General features: G+C 37.6%; 1 pseudogene across 1 annotated transcript in view; it reads right to left on the bottom strand.

Annotated features, from left to right (window-relative positions):
* The window catches only part of LOC308552462 (ubiquitin-ribosomal protein eS31 fusion protein pseudogene), a 226,602-nt pseudogene extending 222,346 nt beyond the window's left edge, over positions 1 to 4,256 (bottom strand). The window contains exon 1 of the transcript in view: positions 4,026 to 4,256. The product of the transcript in view is annotated as a ubiquitin-ribosomal protein eS31 fusion protein pseudogene (transcript). The remainder of the gene's footprint in view (positions 1 to 4,025) is intronic.
* Positions 4,257 to 21,247: the final 16,991 nt, after the last annotated feature.

Here is a 21,247-nt window from a genome sequence, read left to right as displayed (position 1 = left end):
GGACAACCCCATGGAACCATATACATAAAGGCCCACTGATTCCCTGTGCTTGGACATGAAGTAAAGGACTGCAGCCTGTACAGTAAGGAAATGGGCCAACAACATTCCTCTTGGGAACATTGTCACAACAGCTATTACCTGAAATGTTCCCTCCACTGTGCTTTTCTAAAAAACAGGGTGTCCTGATCTTTTATGCAGACATATTGAGAGTTTGTCTTTACTGCTTGAATAGAGAATTGCAAAAATGTCTTATTTCCAGGGAAAGAAGGAAGAAAATAAGCACAGCTAGGTCAAACTTACCCAGAGTACAAAGTTTGCAATGGGGAGGCCAGGAGTGCTTTGGAAAGTACCTGTGGGTGTAGCACCACTAACCATAATCCAAGTATAATTGTGGCTAGTTGTTTTGAAGATGAAGAATGTATTTTACCTGTTTCCTGTCTTTTAATATTCTTTTTGGTTTCTTAGAAAATTAATTCACCAGAGTCACCACTAAAAGTACAATAAAATTTTCAAGAAATCTAAGATAAAGTCTATTTGTGGCTTGTAAAACAGTAAAAAATTTTCTATGGTCATGTGAAGGCACACTTTTTGATAATGGCTATTTTATAAGACTTGCCTTAAACTGAATTACATGAAGTAAAAGAAAAGATTATTGGCTTTTATTTGTTGTTTCTTCACATATCCTCAGGATCTAAGAGCAAGACCTAAAGAGAGGAGCAATCTCCCCATTCTGGAATTTGACCCAGCATGACTCCAGTTCAGGTCAGAGCCACAGGTTCTTTGGAAGTTATATAACTCTGAGGCACTGAAAAATTGTTTTCTAAGTTCTAAAGTGCTGATTGCACAGCACTGACTTTAGGGGCTGTGGGTGGTGGGCATCAACAAGCAGGGTGCAGCAGAAAATCCTGAGAGAAATAATTATGAGCAAATATTAAATACCCCAGAGATTCTCAAAATAATTGGAGAAGTCTTTGTAGGTGACCTATAGCTATATGGGAAATTTGCAGTCATGTGGGCCAGCAGACTTTAAAATCAACAAGAACTCAATCAAACCCATACTTCGGGGTGGCCTGGGGACATTTGAATTATATGTATTAATAAAATTGATGAACACTTACTTTTTCCTATTACTTTATTCAGATGATGTTGAGTGAACAATCCCTGAACTGCCTTGTACCTTAATGCCACTCATTACCATTTATACATTAAGAAACACACACAATTGAATAATCTTACACTTGATTATTTCTATTTATCACTATTAGCTACTTTCACATTTATTTCTGTTTGTCTAGCATATACAGAGTTTTTATGAATACACAGTGGGGAAAAAAATCTGCCTATTTGAGTATGCCTAAAAAATTACTGGTCATGGCAATGAGTTCTTTGAATATATATGTTATACTCTCTGTGGGGAGTTGGAAAATCATTAAAAATAACTTTCATTTGTATTTTGTTGATGTTTCACAGCCCTTTCATATATTTTTTTAAATTTATCTTTATTGATTTCAGAGAGAAAGGAAGAGGGAGAGAGAGAGATAGAAACATCAATGATGAGTCATTGATCGGCTGCAGCCCACAACCCGGGCATGTGCCCTTACCCGGAATGGAACCCCGACCACCTGGATTCTAGGTTGATGCTCAACTGCTGAGCCATGCCCTGCCAGGAGCCCTTTCATAATTTAGATCTTAATTTACCCTCCCCAAACCTGGAAATCTGGGTAAGCCAGATGTTATTATTCATATTTTATTCATAAGAGACACAGATTAGCTTCATTGGCCATCTTTGGCAAGAAAGTAATAAAGCAAGTCCAGATCATGAAACCAGAGTGCAGAAGAACCAATTTGTTTGATTTATTCAAGAAATATTGTTATCTATTACTATGTGTTCAAAGTACTGTTCTAGTATTATATGCCCCATAATGAATAAACTAAACTAGAATACCTGCCTCCATGAAGTTTACACTCTAGTAGGTAAGACACAGACTATATGAACAAATAGATGAGTAAAATACATGGTGTGAGATGTGGTAATATGTGCTATAAAGAAAAATGAAGCAGGATTAGGGAGATATTGTGTTTGTGTGTGCAAGCATATCTGCATGTGTGTATGTGTGTGTTGGGGCTGGGGGTTGGATTGGTATTTTAATCAGGTTTCCAGGAAATATTTTAATGAGGAAAGTCCTGAAAGACTCAAGGGAGTGAGCTATGTTGATATTGTGAAAGAACATTTCAGGCAGGAGGAATAGCCATTGCAAAGCCCAAAGCATTGCCTGGAATGTTAGATGAATAGCATGGTAACTAGGATAGAAAGAATGAGAAAGAAAGAAAAGACATGAGATCAGAAAGGCATGCAGAGATCATAAAAAATTATTTTAATCCTCACTAAGGATATGTTTAGAGAGAGGAAGCAGGAGAGAGAGAAAGAGAGAGAGAGATGTGTGAGAGAAACATCAATCAGTTGCCTCTTGTACATGCCTGACAAGGATCAAACTGGTAATTAAATCCCCCACCTTTTGGTGTATGGGTTGACGCTCTAACCAATGAGCCACCTGGCTAGGGGGGTCAATAAATTTTTGTTTCCCACTTCTCAATGACATATCTTTTCCAAGATGACATTTTCTTTGCCTTTGCAAGGGAATTTTTAGACCTGAGGTGGAACATGAGTTACTTCCCATTGGTCAGAATTCAGCAAAGTTGATTTTTATCTCAGCAGCTATGATAGGAAGAGCTGAACTGAGGCACTCTCACTGCCACATGCAGCAGCAATAACAATGAACATCCAGAAACTATTAGCAACTATTTTGGGACAATAGAGAAACCAGTGGCCCTCAGCCATCAGGTGGCATTAGGGACATGGGCTGGAGTATCATTTCACAGGAAACACAATAAATGGAAATGACTCTGGTTTTTCTGAAGGGTTGCTGCTAAGCAAAGTAGGGTGCTATGCTTGCACCCCAATCTGCAGCTTAGCCCAACATCTTTTGTGGCCCAGCCTTGGGCAGAAGCAGAGGAGACAGTAGACAGTGAGAATGAGCTAAGTATGCTCAATGTTCCCAAATAACTTTCCCTAGAGAAAACCATAGTGCTCAATTTAGAATGCAAATGTTTCCAGATAGCTTTCCATTAATTCACCATCTGCTGAAATAATTGTTGAAATGTGGTCCTAATTTTCAAAATAACACTGAGCAGACTCAATGTCACTTGTGAATGTTAGAAATATAAATTTCCAGGATGCATTCTAAATTGCTAGATCAAAACTTTTGATGGGAGGCAAAGTTCACATTTTTATCAAGCCTTCAGGTAATTCTAATGCAGGCTAAAGTTTGAGAACCAGCAGCACGCAGGATAAAATATCAAAATGGTTACTCAGTAGCCATTCAAAGATCTCTCCATCTGGACTCTGCCTGGACCTCCAGCCTTGTCCTATCATTCTCCCTTAGGCTCAGCAAACCCCAGCCACACTGGCTCCTATCCCCATGGTTATTCAGGTTTATAGTTATTCTATCTTTGTTTGTTCTTTATTCTTTTCCAGGATGCTTTACTACATGTCTTCTTGGTTAACTATGATTCAATATTACAGACCCAGCTAAAGCATCCTCACCTTAGCACTCTCACAGCTTGTTGTTCCTAACTACTTTCTTCAGAGCATGTCTTTCTTTGTTTCTGGACCATAGACTCTGTGAAGACTGGGTCGGTGCTAATAGAAGGGGATTCCAAGGAAAGCATCTTAATAAAGGGAGATGCTTAGTTTGAACTATTAGGTGCTGTCTGGGAAAGATGGCTTCAAAAGGGGAGCCCTGGGCTCTCGGAAGATGGGGAAAACAGAAGATTACTAGATTCCCAGGAAGAAACTGGAAGGCAGGAGACTGAATTGAAAACAGAGATCAGGGAGCCCCAAAGGTAATGTTGGTCTAATTACTGGAATCTGTGGGTGATCATGTTTTTGTGTGTATGTGAATGCAACAAGTTTATTGAAAGAAAAGTGCATTAAATTGGTTGAAAGCCTAAAAGGGGGAACTTACACACCTCCTCTGAAGCACAGGACTGGGTGCAGAGTGAACTTTTTCTGGGTGCTGTAGTCAGACAATGGTGTGCCCAACTTCCAGCTGTTCCATAGCAAAGATCAACCTCTGCTGGTCAGGAGGAATGCCCATTTTGTCTTGGACGTTGGCCTTGACATTCTCGATGGTGTCATTGGGCTCGACCTTGAGGGTGATGGTTTTAATAGTCAAGGTGTTCACGAAGATCTGCATCCCACCTCAGAGGTGCAGGACCAGGTGCAAAGTGAACTCTTTCTAGATATTGTAGTCAACAGGGTCCACCCATCTTCCAATGCCTTTGCAGTAAAGATCAACCTTTGCTGGTCAGGAGGGATGCCCTCTTTGTCTTGGATCTTGGCCCTGACACCCTCGATGGTGTCGGGCAATATGTAGCTATCAAGTGGCTACATATTGGGTTGAGTCCTGCCCCCACAGTTAGTTTTGTGATCAGAGTATGTTATTTAGCTGTTCTGAAGCTCAGATTCCTTTTATATAAAGTGGGAATGATTATAATATGTAATTGCAGGAGCTAACATTTATTGAGTATCTCAATAGGTTTTATTTTTTTATCTTCACAACCACTCTATGAAGTTGGAATTTGGATATGCCATTTCATAACAAAGAGATTCACTGATTTGTCTAGAATCATATAGGGAGGTGGGCATATACGGATTTGAGTCTAACCATTTGACTCTTGGGCCTGAATTATTTACTGTTATGCTATACCAACTCCTTAGGGGTCTGTGCGATAATAGATATAAAGCACATTTTTTCTCAAACCAAGCTGGCTTCAGGATGTGAGGGAAATAATCTCAGAACATTGTAAATAATTTGGGGACAAACATCAAATATCTTTGTGTTTCTATTTCCTTCTCTTGGCTGTGGGAAACAGTCTCTTAACTCTGCTCTGTTTGCCCATTAACATTTTCTCACCTGAAATTAACCATATCCTTATCATTAGAAGGAAAATTTCTATTTCAGAGTCAGTAGACTTAATCCAGTTGTTATGAGTGATGTTTTAAAGCACACAGTACTAGCTTCTGGTGAAATCTTGAGAGCCTCCCATTCTGTATACCTTGGAGAAAGCACAAGAGTGAAGTGGTATAGTCTCTAGGTATTTTATGTTTCTGATAGTAAAATTCTCCACCCTGTTGCTTTAATTCAAAAGAAGAATACTTTTCTGAAGCTTTCTGACAGGCTCTTGACAGTATGTAAAACCTCTGTGCTAACACTAAAGGAACATCCTCTATTAAGACAGCAAAGGGAAGAGGGAAGATGGTAGCACTGTGAAGAGCAACAGAGCGCCCCTGCTCCCAGCCTCAAGCTTCAGGGGGGACTCCCCTTTTCTATGCCCCCCTCTCTTACCGGACTCTATGATGTTTCTTCAGTGCTCCCTACTCACACTATGTCCACTCAGGTATGTTTCTCTGGTTTTTCCAAGCTAGGTGCCAAGCCCAACGCTTGGAGGCTACAAAGTTCCCTTCCCTCGAGAGTGTGGACTGGCATCCAAAGGGGGGATCTCACACCCAGAGCAGAGGAGAGGGGAAAGAGTGCCTTCCGCAGAGGGCAAAGGGACCCAGGAGAGTGGTGAGTCCGCAAGGAAGGGATGGCGCCTTCCAAGGAAACAAAACTTTTAATTGCAGATGGTGCTTTCCTAGCAAAACAAAGCTTCCAAAGGCAGCCATGACCAGTGTCTAATGCTCAGGATGCTGACCATAGGAAGGGCTGTCCCAAAAAGTGTGGCACCTGAGTAGTAAGGGACAAGGCGTCTGCACTGAGCAGCTGAAAAAAGGGACTCTCTGCCTCCCTGTAAGGCATTGTGTTAAGCCCCAGAAAGCATTCAATCTGTGTGGAACGGGGAAGGGGAAGAGAACCATCCAGCACTGAGCTCCTGGTGCACAGAGTCTAGGATTTGTGACAAGCCCTGAGGGGCACTGTGGTGGCCCAGCTTTGCTGAGAGCAGTGGTGGGGGAGCTGCATGGAGCTGACTTTTTCTCTTATTCTCTTTAATGTATTTTTGTTTCTTCATTTTCAACTATATCTTATTCCTATTCTATCCCTTAATTTTTTGCTGGTGTTTCTTTCAGAATCTTTTCTCTGCATCTATTATCTCCCAGTAGCTTCTCTGTTTTTTACATTTTAGTTTATTATTATTTTCTAAATTTTCATCACGATTAACAACAATATACTTCTCCCTCTCTAAGCTTTCTTTTTCTTTTTCTTTTTTTTAAAGCTTGTGTGTGTGTGTGTGTTCTCCCTTCACTCTCCCAGTTCTATTTTCACTTGAGTTGTTTTCACTGTGACTGTCAAGATATTATGTAGGATACCCCTTGTTTCTTGGAAGTTTAGTTGTGTATTTTCTTGCCTTGCCAGCACCAGAACAACAGCTTACACAATGAGGTTGGGGTGAGACACACAGTTAGCCAACCTGAGAGGAAAGTCCTCCCATGGACTGGTCAACAATAATCCAAACCCAAGCACAAAAGGAGAGCCCCAATAAGCCACAAAAGGGACACCCACAAAGGGACATGCCTAGAGCAAAGTACTCAGAAGTATAAGGAAAACATACTTCCATGCTCCACTAGACTCACAAGATAAAATCCCTACCCAGAAGACTGGGAGACAGCAAATATATCATATAAATATATATGTAAACACTAAGACCTACCAAAATGGAGAGACAAAGAAACAACCCCCAAATTAAAGAAAAGAAAAATCACCAGAAAAAGTCTTTGATGAGATGGAGTTAAGCAAGCTATCAGAAACAGAGTTCAGAGTATTGATTATGAAGAAGTTCAAGAAAATTAATGAGAAAAACAAGGCAGTAGAGGATAAGATAGAGGACCTTAGTGAAAACATTAAAAAAAAGAGACACATAACATAAACAAAAATGAGGCAGAAATAAAGAATGCTGTATCTGATATCAGGAATACACTGGAAGAAATTAAAAGCAGGTTCAATGAAGCAGAGGATAGAATAAGTGACTTAGAAGACAAGGTAGAAAAAAATCACTCAATCAGAGCAGCAAAAAGGAAAAAACACTTAAAAAGCATGGGGACAGCCTAAGGCAGTTTGGGGACAACATGAAGCAAAACAACATTCACATTATAGGAGTGCCAAATAGAAAACTTCCTTAGGCTGGTGAGGGAGAAAGCCACAGAAGCTCAGGAAGCACAGAGGGTTTCAAACAAGAGGAACCCAAAGAGACCCACTCTAAGACACATCATAACTAAAATTGCAAATGTCAAGGACAAAGAGAAAATATTAAGGGCTGCAAGAGAGAGTCAATCAGTGACTGACAGCTGATTTCTCAACAGAAACTCTTCAGGCCAGAAGGGAGAGGCATGAAATTCTCCAAGTAATGAAAAGCAAGAACATGCAACCAAGATTGCTTTATCTAGCAAAGCTATCATTTAAAATTGAAGGTGAAATAAAGAGTTTCCCAGACAAAAAAAAAGGCTAAAAAAGTTCAGTACCACCAAACCAGCATTGCAAGAAATGCTAAAAGGATTGCTTTAAGAAAAAGAAGGAATAGCAAGTGAAAGGTACATCAGCATAAAGGGGAAAAATGGCATTAAATAAGTTTATATAAATAGTAACCTTAAATGTAAATGGAATAAATGGTCCAATCAAAAGACATAGAGTAGCTGAATGGATAAGAAATCAGAACCCAAATATATGCTATCTACAAGAGACCCCCCCTGAGAGCAAAAGCCTCACACTGGCTAAAAGTGAAGGGATGTAATAAAATATTCCATGCAAATGGAAAGAAAAAGAAAGCTTGAGTAGCAATACTTATTTATGACGAACTAAACTTCAAAAAAAAAGACCATAACACGGGAAAAATATAGTCACTACATAATACAAAAAGGATCAACCCAACAGGAGCAAATAACTATTATAAACACTTAAGCACCCAATATAGGAGCACCTAAATATATTTTTAAAATTTCTTAGTGGACTTTGGGAGAGATTGATAGTAACACATTCATAGTGAGGGACTTTATCACCCCACTCTCAGCATTGGACAGATCATCAAGACACAAAATCAACAGGGAAACACAGACCTTAAATGAATCACTAGACCTAATGAATTTAATTGACATTTACAGAACATTTCATCCCAAAGCAGCAGAATACACATTCTTCTCAGGTGCACATGGAACATTCTCAAAAATAGACCACATGTTAGGACACAAGCCAAACGCAAGAAGATTAAAATCATATCAAGTATCTGCTTGGATCACGATGCCATGAAACTAGAAATAAACCATTATAAGAAAACTCAAAAATATTCAAACACATGGAGGTTAAAGAGCATGATATTAAACAATGAATGTGTTACCAATGAGATCAAAGCAGAAATCAAACACTTCATGGAAAGAAATGAAACTGAACAGACAACAACCCAAAATCTATGGGACACCACAAAAGTAGTCCTGAGAGGAAAATTCATAGCATTACAAGCGTATCTCAAGAAACAAACAAAAAAAAATCTAATGACCCATTTAACACGACAACTAAAAGAACTTGAATGAGAACAGCAAGAAAAGCCTCGAAGAAGTAGAAGGAAAAAAATAATAAAGATCAGAGCAGAAATTAGTGACATAGAGACTAAAAAAACAATAAAAAAATCATTGAAACCAAGAGCTGGTTCTTTGAAAAGATAAATAAATTGATGCACCTTTAGCCAGACTCACCAGGGAACAAAGAGAGAGGACCCAAATAAATAAAATCAGAAATGAAAGAGGCTATATAACAACTGACCCAACAAAAATACAAAGGATTGTAAGAAAATACTGTGAGCAACTATAAGCCAACAAACTGGACAACATGGGTGAAATGGACAATTCTTGGAAGCATACAACCTTCCAAAGCTGAATAGAGGAGAGGCAGAAAACATGAATAAGCCTATAACAAGAAATGAAATTGAAGCAGTGACCATCAAACTCCCAGCAAACAGAAATTCTGGACCAGATGGATTTACAGGTGAGTTTACCAAATATTCAAAGACAAATTAACACCTATTCTATTCAAACTATTCCAGAAAATTTAAGAGAAGGAAAAACTCCCAAACTCTTTTTATGAAATGAGCATCATCCTGATCCCAAACCAGATAAAGATGCTACAGATAAAGAAAGAAAATTACAGGCCAATATCCCTGATGAACATAGATGCTAAAATCCTCACTAAAATACTAGCAAATTGAATCCAGCAATACATTAAAAAGATCATACATCATGACCAAGTGGGATTTCTCCCAGGGATGCAAGACTGGTGCAACATCCGAAAATCAGTAAATGTGATACATAACAAAAACAAAATGAAGGACAAAAATCACATGATTATATCAATAGATGCAGAAAACACATTTGACAAAATCCAACACTCATTTCTGATAAAAACTCTCAGCATAGTGGGAATAGAGGGATCACACCTCAACATAATAAAGGCCATATATGACAAACCTACAGCCAGTATCATACTCAATGGGCAAGAACTAAAACCATTTCCATTAAAACCTTGAACAAGACGAGGATGTCCACTTTCACCATTCTTATTCAACATAGTATTGGAAGTCCTAGCCACAGACATCAGACAGGAAGAAAACATAAAATGTATCCAAATTGGAAAGGAGGAAGTAAAACTATCACTATTTGCAGATGACATGATATTGTATATAGAAAACCCAAAAGACTCCATCAAAGTACTACTAGAATTGGTAAAGAAATTTTGCAAGGTAGCTGGATTCAAAATCAACATCCAGAAATCAATGGTATTCTTATACACCAACAAAGAACTTTCAGAGAAAGAAACAAAAAAAACAATACCATTTACCATTACAACTAAAAAAAATAAGATACCTGGGTATAAATTTAACCACTGATGTTAAAAACCTGTATTCAGAAAATTATGGGGCACTGAATAAAGAAGTAGAAGAAGATAAAAACAAGTGGAAGAATATACCATGATCATGGATTGGAAGAATTAATATCATGACCACATGGGATTTTTTCCAGGGATGCAAGGTTGGTACGATATTCGAAAATCAGTAAACGTGATATATCACATAAACAAATTGAATGACAAGTATCACACAATCATATCCATAGATGCAGCAAAAGCATTTGATAAAATGCAACACCCATTTTTGATAACTCTTAGCAAAGTGGGAATAGTAGGATCATAACTCAACATAATAAAGGCCATATATGAAAAACCTATAACCAACATCATATTAAATGGGCAAAAACTAAAACCATTTCTCCTAAGAACAGGAACAAGACAGAGATGTCCACTTTCACCGCTCTTATTCAACATAGTACTGGAAGTCCTAGACACAGTGATCAGATCAAAGAAAAAATAAAAGGCATCCAAATTGGAAAGGAGGAAACAAAACTTTCATTGCTAGCAGATTTAAAAATAAATTCAGCAAAGTAGCAGGATACAAAATTAACACCCAGAAATCAATGGGATTTTTATACAGCAATAATGAACTCTCAGCAAGAGAAACAATAAAAAGCAATCCCACTAACCATTGCAACTAAAAAAATAAGATACCTAATAATAAACTTAACCAAAGATATAAAAGACCTTTGCTTCAAAAACTACAGGACACTGCAAAAAGAAATAGAGTAAGATATAAACAAATGGGGAAATATACCATGTTCATGGATTAGAAGAATTAACATCATTAAAATGACGATACTATGAAAGCAATCTATAAATTCAATGAAATCTCAATTAAAATACCAACAACATATTTCACAGATCTAGAACAAACATTTCAAAAATTTGTATGGAACCAACAAACACCCCGAATAGCCACAGCAATCTTGAGAAGAAAGAACAAAGTTGAAGGGATCACACACTACCAGATATCAAGTTATACTACAAAGCCACTGTAATCAAAACAGCCTGGTACTGGCACAAGAACAGACATATATATCAGTGAAACAGAACTGAGAACCCAGAAATTGACCCATGCCATTATGGTCAATTAATATTTGACAAAGGAAGCAAGAACATACAATGGAGTAAAGACACTCTCTTCAATAAATGGTCTTGGGAAAACAGCACAGGTACTTGCAAAAAATGAAACTAGACCACAATGAAACTTACACCATACACAAAAGTAAATTCAAAATGGATAAAAGACTTAAGTGTAAAGCATGAAACCATAAAAATCCTAGAGGAAAACATAGGCAGCAAAATCTCAGACATCTCTCATAGCAATATGTTTGCTGATACATCTCCTAGGGCAAGAGTAACTAAGGAGAAAATAAACAAATGGGACTGCATTAAAATAGAAAGCTTCTGCACAGCAAAAGAAACCACCAAAGAAACGAAAAGGGAGCCCACTGTATGGGAGAACATATTTTCCAATGACACATCTGATAAACGGTTAATATCCAAAATATATAAGGAACTCATACAACTTAATAAAAGGAAGACAAACAATCCAATTAAAAAATGGCAAAAGACCTAAATAAGCACTTTTCCAAAGAGGACATACAAATGGATAAGAGACATGAAAAAATGCTCAGCACTGCTAATCATCAGAGAGATGCAAATTAAAACCACAGTGAGGTATTACTTAACACCTGTCAGAATTGCTACCATCAGCAAATCAACAAACTACAAGTGCTTATGGGGGTGTGGAGAAAAAGGCACCTAGTACACTGCTGGTGGGAATGCAGACTGGTGCAGCCACCATGGAAAACAATATGGAGTTTCCTCAAAAGATTAAAAATTGAGCCCAGCCGGGTGTGGCTCAGTGGTTAAACGTTGACCTAGGATCCAGGCGATCAGGGTTCGATTCCCGGTCAGGGCACATGCCCAAGTTGTGGGCTGCAGCTGATCAATGACTCTCTCATCATTGATGTTTCTATCTCTCTCTCTCTCCCTCTCCTTTCCTCTCTCTGAAATCAATAAAGATATATTTAAAAAAAATAAAAATTGACCTGCCATTTGACCCAATGATCCCACTTCTAAAAATATATCCTAAGGAACACAAAACACCAATCACAAAGAACTTATGCGCCCCTATGTTCATAGCAGCCCAATTTACAATAGCTAAGATTTGGAAACAGCCCAAGTGCCCATCAGTAAATGAGTGGATAAAAAAGGTGTGGCACATTTGCACCATGGAATACTATGCAGCTGTAAAAAAGAGGGATCTTTTATCATTTGGCATAGCATGGAATGAACTAGAAAATATTATGCTAAGTGAAATCAGCCAGACAAAGACAAGTACCACCTGATCTCACTTATATGTGGAATATAATAAACAAAATAAACTGATGAACAAAGTGGATCTAGAGACATAGAGGCATGGAACAGGCAGGGATCTCAGAGGGAAGGTGGTGAGTGGGAAGTGGGAGTGGGAGATTAATCAAAGAACTTATATGGTTATAAGCATAACCCATGGACACAGACATTGGTATGGGGAAAGCCTGGGGGTATGATGGATGCAGGGTGGAGGGGATCAACAGGGATAAAAAAGGAACATTTGTAATATTCTCAACAATAAAGATAAATAAACTTAAGAAAAATTAATTAATTAATTAATTAATTAATTAATTAATTAATTAATAAAGGTTCAGAGGAAAAAGGGGAAAAATAAAGTTAAAACCTGAAACCAAAATCTATTTCTACATTTTATATTTGTGTAAAAAAAAACATGAAAGGAAAAAAAAAACACAGAAAAATAAAAATATATGTTGAAGTTTTTACCTCCAATACTTGTCAATGTAACCTTATTTGGAAATAGGGATTTTACAGATATAATCAATTTTGGATGAGAGCATTGGGTGGAATTCAATTCAATATGACTGGTTTCCTTACAACTAGAAGAAAATTTAGACATCATAGACAGGTACAGATAGGAGAGTGTCATATAAATACACAAAGACACACAAACACAGAGGGAAGATGCCCTTGTAAAGACAAAAGCTACTACAAACCAAAGGAACACCTGGGGCTATGAGAAGCCAGAAAGCAAGAAAGGATCCTCCCTTAGAGGCTTTGAAGGGAGCATGGTCCTGCCAACACCTTAATCTTATAATCCTATCCTCCAGAACTGTAAGAGAGTATACTTCTATTGTTTGAAACCACAGTTGGTGGCACTTTTTTAGACAACTCTAGGAAACTAATTCCCATTCTAGAGGGACAGGAAGCTGGAGCCTGAGCTCTTGGGGAATGAAAGGTGCCCTTCATGAGCTTCGTAGCCACTTTCAGATATAAGGTTATAACAAGGCAAGAAGCACTCTTCTAGGACTCTGAGTAGTTGGTAACACAAAGGAAACTCTTTCCCATCATGCAGTGAACAGTAATGGTTGTTGGACTGCTGGGCCTCAACCTAGGATCCAGCCCAGCAGCAATATCTCAGCATGAAAGTCACCTTTCTGAGTATGGACTGTGAGCAGTTGTGGATCAGGCTGAAGACCACTCATATACTCCTCAGTGTGGTTCACTCCTGGTCTAGAGAACCTGTCATCAAGAACTACTGGATTCCAGGAGGCAGCCTGGCCAGCCAGTCATCTTCACAACCTTATGATGTAATGCTGTAAACTCCTTTCTGGCTGCCAGTCTAATGAGATTCTAGACACTGCCCGCTTCTTCCAGCCAGTTGGCATGCAGCTAAAGCAAGAGCATAAAGCTCACTTCTAATGTTCCCTTTCATAATATCTATATAACGCATTTTCACTAACAATAAAAGAGGAGTCTTACTGTCACCCAGTTATAGAAATTTTTTGCTCAGGGTACCCAAGATTAATGCTGACAGATTAGCTTTTGCTGTGGGTGCCCCAGTCTGGTTCCACTGTGAGGCTTTCCTCATTCTTCTTATGATTTAGTTCAAATTCCCTTCAGCACTTCAACAGGAAGAATGATTGTGACTCTCAGTAAGATGAATTTCTAGGAACTTTTGCACCTTCACTAAACCCCAAGTATATCAGACAATTACCCCAAGGGATTTTTTAAAGCAGTTTTTGTCTCCGCCAAGTTTTTCCCTAAAAATCTTTAGAGTTTTTGTGTTATATTTTTAAAGGCACTGGAGGGAAGTCAACATCCACACATTGCATACACTGCTTCCTCTACTCCTTGTGGAAAGTGTGCTCAGGCCACATCCTGATTAGCCAGAGAGCAGGGCAGGGGGGCTTTCTCCATCTGCAGCTGCACTTTGAGAGAGGTCCAAACTGGGTGCACACTCAGCTCTGTGTGTGAGAGATTTTATTTTCTTGTTTCTTTTGATGAGTAAGTGACCTAACAACAGGCAAGAGAGAGGATGAGACAAAAGACCCCATGTGCTATCTCTCCAGTGCAGACATTAGTGTCAGCTGTGATAAACTCAGCAGATATAGCAGGAGAAGGAATTCCAGAACTTTCTCCAGGGTTGATTTGAGGTGAGAGCCAAGAGGCCTCCTGTACTGGAGGGAAGCCATTTTTTAGCATTCTTTTTTCTGCTCAGATGGGCAAGGAGTCCTGCTACAGTAAGAACATAACACATTGTGGCTGATAGTCCAGATGTCTGGGGTTAGAGTTTCCACATCATCCTTAAAAGCCAAGGTCAGTTTCAAAGCCACGGGATTCTTTGTTAAGACACTCTCATCCCTGGAAGGTATTTTCTGGATGGTAGAAGGAAGTGAGGTGCCAAGTGGTTCAAAAATCTCCTCAAACATATGAATACTATTTTTCAATGCCAGGCCAACTTTATGGTGGCACAGCTTCCTAATACCAATGGTCATTCTGCCCCTTTGGTTTTTCCATTGAAATGGTGACTTGCCATCTTCCTGGCACTAGAGCATCTTACTATCTAGAAAGCAGAAAAACCTGAGAAAGAGAGTAAGAGTAGAAGCCCCTGGGTTTTGACATAAACCTCACACTTGCAAGACTAATTGTGATGTGCTGGTAGTGGAGAAATAGCTGTATTCTCTAGTGATAGCTCATTGCTCCTCTCTCTAGGGTAACATGGGTGATTTGTCTACAAATGAAAACTGATACATTTTCATTTGATTGAACATCTCAGGGTAAACTGAAACCTCAGGCCACAGTTATGTGCTGGGGAAAAAATTATAGTAGTATATTGCAAGGCGTGGTCATATATATTTTTTTATTTTTTGTGATTATAAATAATTGATATAAGCACAAGTGTATCATTTAGAGATTTGCCCTAAAATTGAGCATGGCCACACATTTTCAATGATGGCTTTGCTTTATCCAGCAAAGCTATTATTTAAAATTGAAGGTGAAATAAAGATCTTTCCAGACCAAAGAAAGCTAAAGGAGTTCAGTACTACCAAAACAGCCTTGCAAGAAATACTAAAATTACTGCTTTAAGAAGAAGAAGATATATTGAGAGACAGGTAGATAAGCATAGAGGGAAGAAATGGTTTTAAATAAGTATATAACAATAATAACCTTAAATATAAATGGGATAAATGCTCCAATAAAAAGACATAGGATAGCTGAATGGATAAGTAAACATGACCCATATTAATGCTGTCTACAAGAGACCCACATCAGAGCAAAGTATTCATACAGGCTGAAAGCGAAGAGGTGGAAAAAAAATATTCCATGCAAATGGAAACAAACAAAAAAACCCTGGAGTATCAATACTTATTTCTGACAAAAAGAACATAACAAAAGACAAAGAAGGTTACTACATAATAATACAGGAATCAATCCAACAGGAAGAAATAACCATTATAAACGTATATGCACCCAATATAGAAGCACTTAAATATATTTTAAAAAATCTTGGTGGACTTTAAGGGGGAGATTAACAACAATACAATCATAGTGTCATACTTTAACACACTAATGACATCATTGGACAGATCATCAAGGCAAAACAACAACAGGGAAATCGAGACCTTAAATGACACACTAGATGTAATAGATTTAATGGATATTTACAGAAAATTTTATCCCAAAGCAGCAGAATACACATTCTTCTCAGGCACACATGGAACATTCTCAAAAACAGACCACATGTTAGATACAAAACAAGTATCTACAAGTTCAAGAAAATTTAAATCATACCAAGCATCTTCTGATCACAAAGGCATAAAACTAGAAATCAACCACTATAAAACAAATAAAAATTATTCAAACACATGTAGGCTAAATAGCACATTATTAAACAATGTTAGGGTTACCAAAGAAATCAAAGAAAAAATAAAAACTTCCTGGAAACAAATGAAAGTGAACACACAACAACCCTAAATCTATGAGACAGAGCAAAAACAGTCCCAAGAAGAAAGTTCATAGCATTAGAGGCATACCTCAATAAACAAGAAAAAGCCCTAATAAGTGATATAACACTGCAACTAAAAGGATAGGAAAGAGAAGAGCAAGAGAAGCCCTGAGCAAGTAGAAGGAAGGAAATAATAAAGATCAGAGCAGAAATTAATGACATAGAGATTAAATAAACAGTATAAAAGATCAATAAAACCTAGAACTGGTCCTTTGAAAAGATAAATAAGATTGATGAACATTTAGCCAGACTCACCAACTAACAAAGAGAGAAGGCCCACATAAATGACATCAGGAATAAAAGTGATAATATAACAACTGATATCACAGAAATACAAAGAATTGTAAGAAAATACTACTAGCACCTATATGCCAACAAACTGGACAACCTGAGTGAAATGGACAAGTTCCTAGAAATATACAATCTTTAAAATTCAATCAGGAAGAATCAGAAAATCTGAATAGGGCAATAACAACTGCTGAAATTGATGCAGTAATCAAAGAACTCCCAGCAAAAAAAGTCTTGAACCAGATGGATTTACAGGTGAGTTTTACCAAACATTCAAATAAGAATTAACACATATTCTCCTCAAACTATCCCAGGATATTCAAGAGGAAGGAAGATTCCCAAGTTCTTTTTATGTGGCCAGCCTTATCTTAATCCCAAAGCAAGATAAAAACACTACAAAAAAAGAAAAATTCAGACCAATAGACCTGATGAACATAGATGCTAAAATTATCCAAAAAATATTAGCAAATGGAATCCAGCAATAAATTACAAAGATCATACACCACAACCAACTGGGATTTATTCCAGGAATGCAAGGCTGGAATAACATTCACAAATCCATAAATGTGATAGATCATAGAAGCAAAATGAAGAACAAAAACCATATGATCATATCAATAGATGCAGAAAAAGCATTTGACAAAATCCAGCATGCATTTTTCATAAAAAGTCTCAACAAAGTGGGAGTAGAAGGATCATACCTCAACATAATAAGGGATATAAACCACAAACCTACAGCCAACATCATACTCAATGGGCAAAAACTAAAACCATTTCCCTTAAAAACAGGAATCACATTGGGCTGTCTGCTTTTACCACTATTAAGCAACATAGTACTAGAAGTCCTAGCAACAGCGATCAGACAAGAAGAAAAATAAAAGGCATCCAAACTGGAATGAAAGAAGGAAAACTGTCATTATTTGCAGATGACATTATATTGTACATAGAAAACCCTAAAGATTCCACCAAAGTTCTACTAGATATAATAAATTAATTTGGCAATGTAGAGGATAAAAAATTAACACATAAAAATTGATGCCATTTTTATACACCAATAATGTACACTCAGAAAGAGAAACTAAAGAAAAACACTACCATTTACTATGCAACTAAAAAGATAAGATACTTAAGAACAAACTTAACCAAGGATGTAAAAGAACTGTATCTGGAAAACTACAGGACACTGAAAAAAGAAATAGAGGAAGATACAAACAAGTGGAAGAATACATCATGTTCATGAATTGTAAGAATTAACATCATTAAAATGTCCATACTACCCAAAGCAATCTATAGAGTCAATGCAATTCTTATTAAAATACCAACAACATATTTCACAGAACTATGATAAGTATTCCAAAAATTTATAAGGAACAACAAAATACCCAGAATATCCACAGCAATCCTGAGAAAGAAGAACTGAGTTGGAGAGATCACTGTAACAGTTATCAAACTATAAAGCCATTGTAATCAAAACAGCTGGTACATTAAAACAACAGGCATATAGATCAATGGAACAGAACAGAGACCCCAGAAATAGACCCATGCCATTTTGGTCAATTAATATTTGTCAAAAGGGGAAAGAACATACAATGGAGCAAAGATAGTTTCTTCAATTAATGGTGGGAAAATTGGACAGATACTTGCAATAAAATGAAACTAGACCACCAACTTACACCATACACAAAAATAAATTCAAAATAGATAAAATACTTAAATGTAAGTCATGACACCATAAAAATCCTAGAAGGAAACATAGTAAAATCATGGACATCTCACATAGTGGAATTTTCACTGATACATCTCCTAGGGCAAGAGAAACAAAGGACAAAATTAAAAAATGGGACTACATCAAACTAAAAAGCTTCTGCACAGCAAAAGAAGACATCCTCTAAATGCAAAGGGACCCCAGGGTATTGGAGAATGTATTTGTCAAGGATACATCTGAAAAAAGGTTAATTTCTAAACTATACAAAAAACCCATACAACTCAACAAGAGGAAGTAAAACAATCAAATTAAATATGGGCTAAGGAACAGGACCTAAATAGACACTCAAAGAGGGCATACAGTTATCGAGGAGACATATGAAAAAATGCTCAGCATTGCTAATCATGAGAGAGATGCAAATTAAAACCACAATTAAGTATTACCTCACACCTGTCAGAATGGCTACCATCAACAAATCATCAAATGACAAGTGCTGGTGAGGATGCGGAGAAAAGGAAACCCTAGTACACTACTGGTGAGAATGCAAACTTGTGAAGCCACTATGGAAATCAGTATGAAGTTTCCCCCAAAATATGGAACTGCCATTTTACCCAGTGATCTCATGTCTAGGAATATATCCTAAGAATCCTAAAACACCAATCAGAAACAAGATATGCACCCTTATGTTCATAGCAGTATTACTTACAATAGCTAACATCTGGAAACAGCCCAAGTGCCCATCTGTAGATGAGTGGATAAAAATGCTGTGGCACATTTACACTATGGATTACTATACAGCTGTAAAAAAAAAAAAAATCTCTTTCCCTTTGGGACAGCATGTATGGACCTGGAGAGTATTAGGCTAAGTGAAATAAGGCAGTCAGAGAAAGACAAGTTCCACATGATCTCACTCATATGTGGAATCTAAGGAACAGAAATAGGACTACAGACATGGAAGCAGGGAAGAGAATGACAGATCTCAGAGGGAAGGCAGGAAAGAGGGCAGGAACAGATTAACCGAAGAACTTATAGGCATATATGAACAGCTCATGGACACAGACAATGCACATGTGGGGGCCTTAGGAAGGGTGGGAGATGGATGAAGGGGGATTAGGGTGGGAAACGGGGGACATCTGTAATTCAAACATTTTTAAAAAGTGAGCAGAGGACCTTAACTGGCACCTCTCCCAAGAAGACATAAGGACAGCCAATAGATATATGAAAAGATGTTCAACCTCACTAGCAATTAGAAAAATGCAAATCAAAACTACAATGAGACTCTACCTCACACCTATCAGAGTGGCTGTTATCAACAAGACAAGCCATAACAAGTGTTGGAGAGGTTGTGGAGAAAAGCGAACACTTATTCACTGCTAGTGGGAATGTAGACTGGTACAACCACTATGGAAAGCAGTCTGGCGATTCCTCAAAAAATTAAGAATAGAGCTACCATACAACCCAGCAATCTGTCTCCTGAGTAAATACCTAAAAATCTCAAAAACATGTATTCGCAAAGATATATGCACCCCTATGTTCATTGCTGCATTACGTAAGGTGGCCAAGACATGGAAACAACCACATGTTCTGCAATAGAGAACTGGATAAGGAAGCTGTGGTGCATGTGCACAATGGAATACTACCCAGCCATAAGAAAGGATGCAATATAGCCATTTGTAACAACATGGATGGACCTTGAGAATTTTATGCTAAGTGAAATAAGTCATTCAGAAAAGGTAAAAACCATATGATTTTACTCATATGTGGGATATAAAATTAAAACTTGTGGACACAAACAGTAGTGTGGTTGTTGCCAGAGGGAAGGGGTTAGGAGATGAAAGGGGGTCTTAATATAAGGTGAGAAAAGATATTACTTTGAGTGGTGGGCACACAGTGGAGCAATACACATATTTTGTAACATAGAAACCCGCATCTGAAACCTATATGTTCATATTAACCATTGTCTCCCCAATATATTTAATAATTAATTTTAAAAAATTAAAAATTAAAAATAATTTTTTTAAAAGAAAAAAATTATATGATACTTGTCTTTCTCTGACAGGCTTATTTAACTTCACAAAATATTCTCCAGGTCCATCCATGCTATCACAAAAGCTAAGATTTCCTTTATTTTTACTCATGAGTAGTATTCCATTTTGCAAATGCACCAGAGCTTTTTATCCACTCATCCACTGATGGACACTTGGGCTACTTTTAAATCTTTATTATTTAAGTAACACTGCAATGAACATAGAGGTACATAGATTCTTTTGAATTAGTGTTTTGAGTTTCTTTATATACATTCTCAGAAGTAGAATCACCAGATCATAAAGCAGTTCCATTTTTAATTTTTGAGATAACTCCATGTTACTTTCTTTTTTAAATGTATCTTTATTGTTGAAAATATTACCAATTTCCCCTTTTCCTCCCTCACTGGCCCCCCTCCATGCTGCTCCAGCCCCCTCCCTAGGCCTTCCCTGCACTAATGTCTGTCCATGAGCTATGCATATATGTATATAAATTCACTGGTTAATCTCTTCTCGCCGCCCCCGCCCCCCCCCCCACACACACACTTTCCCTCTGAAATATATGAGTCTGTTGCATGCTTCAATGTCTATGGATCTTTTGTTTGTCAGTTTATTTTGTTCATTAAATTACACATATAAGTGGGATCATATGATACTTGTCTTTCTATAACTGGCTTATTTCACTTAGCATAATACTCTCCAGGTCCCTCCATGCTGTCTCAAAGGGTAAGAGATCCTTCTTTTTTACAGCTGCATACTATTCCATAGTGTGACTATACCACAGTTTTTTAATCTATTCTTACTTTCCATGGTGACTGTACCAATCTGCATTCCCACCAACAGTGCACTGAAAGTTCCCTTTTATCCACATACTCACCAGCACATATTTGTTGATTTATTGATGACAGCCATTGTGACAGCTATGAGG

This window comes from Miniopterus schreibersii, assembly GCF_964146895.1.
Source record: "Miniopterus schreibersii genome assembly, chromosome: 2".
Lineage (NCBI taxonomy): Eukaryota > Metazoa > Chordata > Mammalia > Chiroptera > Miniopteridae > Miniopterus > Miniopterus schreibersii.
The sequence above is the reverse complement of the archived record's forward strand: the minus strand, read 5'-3'. Positions and strand labels throughout refer to the sequence as shown.